Source organism: Triticum dicoccoides, chromosome 1A, assembly GCF_002162155.2.
Source record: "Triticum dicoccoides isolate Atlit2015 ecotype Zavitan chromosome 1A, WEW_v2.0, whole genome shotgun sequence".
NCBI classification, from domain to species: domain Eukaryota; kingdom Viridiplantae; phylum Streptophyta; class Magnoliopsida; order Poales; family Poaceae; genus Triticum; species Triticum dicoccoides.
The window spans coordinates 452,141,180-452,145,016 of record NC_041380.1 but is presented as its reverse complement, the minus strand read 5'-3'; the positions used below and the strand labels follow the sequence as shown (position 1 = coordinate 452,145,016).

At 42.0% G+C, this 3,837-nt stretch overlaps 1 long non-coding RNA gene across 1 annotated transcript; it reads left to right on the top strand.

The window, feature by feature from the left end:
• The first annotated feature begins 1,284 nt into the window (after positions 1-1,284).
• Positions 1,285-3,837, top strand: LOC119278191. The gene is made up of 3 exons (XR_005137664.1): positions 1,285-2,361; positions 2,654-3,177; positions 3,263-3,837. It is a non-coding gene; the product is annotated as an uncharacterized LOC119278191 (long non-coding RNA).

Here is a 3,837-nt window from a genome sequence, read left to right as displayed (position 1 = left end):
CCAAATGCCTCCAAAGCCTAATATCTATGTAAAGACTAGCGGGAAATGAAAAAGTAGTGATCCAACCATTTCACCACTCCCTTCTATTGGTCCGTTAAACATTTCTCACTATTCTCATTCTTTCGTCAGTTAGGCGGTGTCCCCTTTTTATAGAAGAAATTGTACTCTAATGTTGGCTATACTCCAAAAATCATATATCTCTCTTTAAGTCTCACTATTTGTATCGTTTGCTCTCCTCAAAAGCAATAAGTACATCCTCTCTTTCACCTCCCAACTCATCACATGGTGACCTAGTTTTACTTACTACATCAGTACTTCATTGTTTCTGAAAGCCAGTATGGTACTTGATCTATACAATTTATACCCCCACCCCCAAAAGAAAATTTATTACCGTTTTATAACTTACATGAGAGCAAACAAGCAATCAAGCACTATGTTAGTACGAGACGGCATGTTGGTTTCATATGCAACCCTAGGTTGGTTTCGTGTGCAACCCAATGTGGTTAGTAACAACCTTGGAATTTGAAGCTTTTCTTTTACATGGCACTACAGCCCTTATCCAATCATATAACAATGAGTTACTCTTCTTCTATATGTGATACAATTACTTTTCCTGAAATATGTTTATGTTGCCCCGTGAGGGCTCTTTCCGTAGGTGGCACGTTCAAAAATATTGACCTGGAATTAAATCCTTTAATGTTTGTTGTTCTACTCATGTGCCAAATGATGCTTGCTTCGGTTTTCAATTTGTTCATTTTTCTGTGCGTACCACCTCAGTTTTGTTGGAACTGATGGAGCTGGTTCATCCAAATTTGTTGTACTCCTTCTGTAAAGAAATATAAGAGTGTTTTATATTTTTTTACAGAAATGATCTAAACGCTCTTATATTTCTTTATAGAGGGAGTATATATTAACAAAGTTGCTCCATGGTTGTTTGGGCACACTGTTGTGGCTCTCACGTGTCTTACCTCATGAAATAGCGGAGTACTATTGTTGGACCATATTAAGGACAGTATAACTGAGCCTAATCCCTGCCCTCTCAGGCTATCAACATCTGGACCATTCATTTTTATGATTTAGCAATTTCTGGCCGTCTGATCTCTGCTGTCTCGCACGTCTCGCAACAAGTGGGCCGGCTGTCCTATGGAGACGCTACTCCCGTAGCCAAATTGAAGTGCGCTGGTTGATTGGGCCATCCGGCTGATTCGGCCTCACCAGAAAGAAGCCCATCTCAGTGAACAAATAAACATGACGTCTCTCTCTCTCTCTCTCGATCGGGAACCCTGGTCAGTCGACCCCATCACCGTAGCCGCCGCCTCCCATGCCATAGTCACCTCCCGTCCGTCATCCCCAGTCCTCTTCGCGCGGTGGGATCGAGCCCACGGTGTGCTGCTGCGCCGCCGCCGTGCGTCGCCATCTTCACATCGCCGCACCTTTTCCTTCCAAATTCGTTTCCTCGGGTGACCCATGCGTCCCCTAGGTGAGATGCCGATGCCGATGCCGCTGCGACTTCCCTTCCGTCTGGATCGCAGTCCCTTTGAGCGCCTTCATCCGTCCCCTCGAATCTCGCAAGGCGGTCGTTCCGGCGCCTGCGGATGTCCCCGTTCTTTGGCGCAAATTTGGGTTGATGTGTGTGTTCCTATGACGGCAGCTTGTTTGGGCTACGATTTTCAGGGGCAATCCATCGCGTCCCGATGATGCGGCGAGGCGTATGTGGGTGTTAGTCCCAGCCTCCCAGGTTTTGATCGGTTTTGGTGAGGGAAATTTGTCTAAGGAGATTTGGATATGATTTAGGTGTAAGGACTGTTCGGGGACATCGGTTGCTGAATCTCAACTCTCAAGTCGTAGTTCCTGTTGTCAGATTTGCAGCTGGAGAGGACACACGGCTCTGACCTTGTGCAAAACATTCTTGATGGCTATGGAAAAGTAGAAAGGAAAACCGCTTTTCTGCAGGATTTTAAATATTTTTTTATCCTGAATCTGGGGTTTTCATGTTTTAAGCAGCAATTTATGTTTGATTGCTCGCTGGTAGATTGTGGGATTTCATGTGAGATTCATAGTATAAAAATGTGCTGGTACAGATACAATGTGCAGCAATTTATGTTTGTACTAACCAATGATGTTGTGGATTTTGTTTGGCATGTAAGTATGTGTTAGGAAGTGTATGGGGAGAAAGGATGCCAGAGTTGCGTAGTGGAGTCTGACAATCTCGGTTGAAGTCAAGGAAAGTAGCAGTGACTACCACGACTAGACATCACGTCCAGCGGCGACCTGCAAGAACCAGCATCCCTGTGTGTGCTACTGTCCAAGACAGCGTCACCCTTTTACACTATGTCCACTCCGGTCGTTCCTCCACTACAGGTACAACTCGCCTCTCCCTTATGCAACATGACTAGGCTGGAGTTAGGTGTCATGGCTTCAGATCAACAAGACATGGCTTAGCTCTAACATGATACAATGAGCCGACACAGACTGTAGATACACTCCAAAAATATCAAAATGTTGAATCGTATTATATTCATAGTACATGTAATTCTATACATTGTATTGTACATCTGTGAAGTTTATTGAAAAATTGGAGAAGAAAGAAAATAAAGCGCTTTTTGTTTAGCTTAACAGAGAAAGACTGAAAGACATTTCATTTCTTTCACAGGAATGGATGTCTAAGTGTCTTGTGCATCGGATTCCAAGGAGAAATCACATCCAGAAAATGTTAAGAATCAATTGTCTAACCAGGTTAACTAACCAGCATTTCTCTTTTTATTCTATGTATTCATTACTCATTTTTAGTCACTCTCTTCATCTCCTGAAGTTATTATAGGAACAAATATCTTTTTGATATCTTGTGCCAAAACCATATTTGAAGTTGGCATGCACACCAAGGATGATTATATGCCTCTTTAAGTCATCCACAGTCACATTCTTGATTCTTGTCTTGGCTCTAACTTGGGTAAAGACTGGAATATCATCTTTGAAAATGATGTTAGTCAGAACGAGAATAACTCTGTACACATGGTGGCAGCTGCGCACGGCCCCAATTTTATCTCTAATTATTTTGGTAAATTATTTTGGACCCTGGGAATAACTCTCAAACGAAAATGAAGTTTGCTCACCTTGCTGGGACAATGGGAGGTTTGCTCACCTTGCAAAAGTAAAGGCATTGAAGAAATTTGTAAGGTGGGAAGACTCAAAATTCCATAGGTAATTATGCCATGCTCCCCCTCTTGTGATATCTAAACCGATTGCTCATGTGGTTTTGAAGATTATATATTCATCTTCAAGCATGGAGGAAGGCTTGGCATGAAGGATGCCACTTATAAGGTGCAAGGCAGGAGGGCTTAACTACTTAACTAGCAAGGTTTATTTATTTACTATGCATGTTTTTTCAGATGATTTTGCTAGATGGTATATAATTTTACTATCTTAATGTATCGAATGCATCCATACTTCCATGAGTTCCATCAAAAGAACCATATTGGGTAGACACGTTCCCAAGTGACAAGCACAACTCATGGAAGAAACAAAAGATCCAAGCTAGGAAGGCACGTTTCGAAGGTACAAGCTCAAGTGATGGAAGTATTGTTGTTGGGGATTGCAAAATACATGTATCTGGATGTGATGTTGATGAAAGGTGTTAAAACTGCTTGCTCTATATGTCTAATCTTATGCTGGCGAGATGTTGGCTAGATTACCATTTCCTTGTGTTGCCTTCTGGTGTAATGTTCTTTCCTTGTTGGTTGCACAAGCTTGAGGTTATCATTTCTCATATAACTCTACTTTGTTTTCTTGTTCATGGCTTTGTGCTATAGGTCACTTATGTGAATATTTATTTTTTTA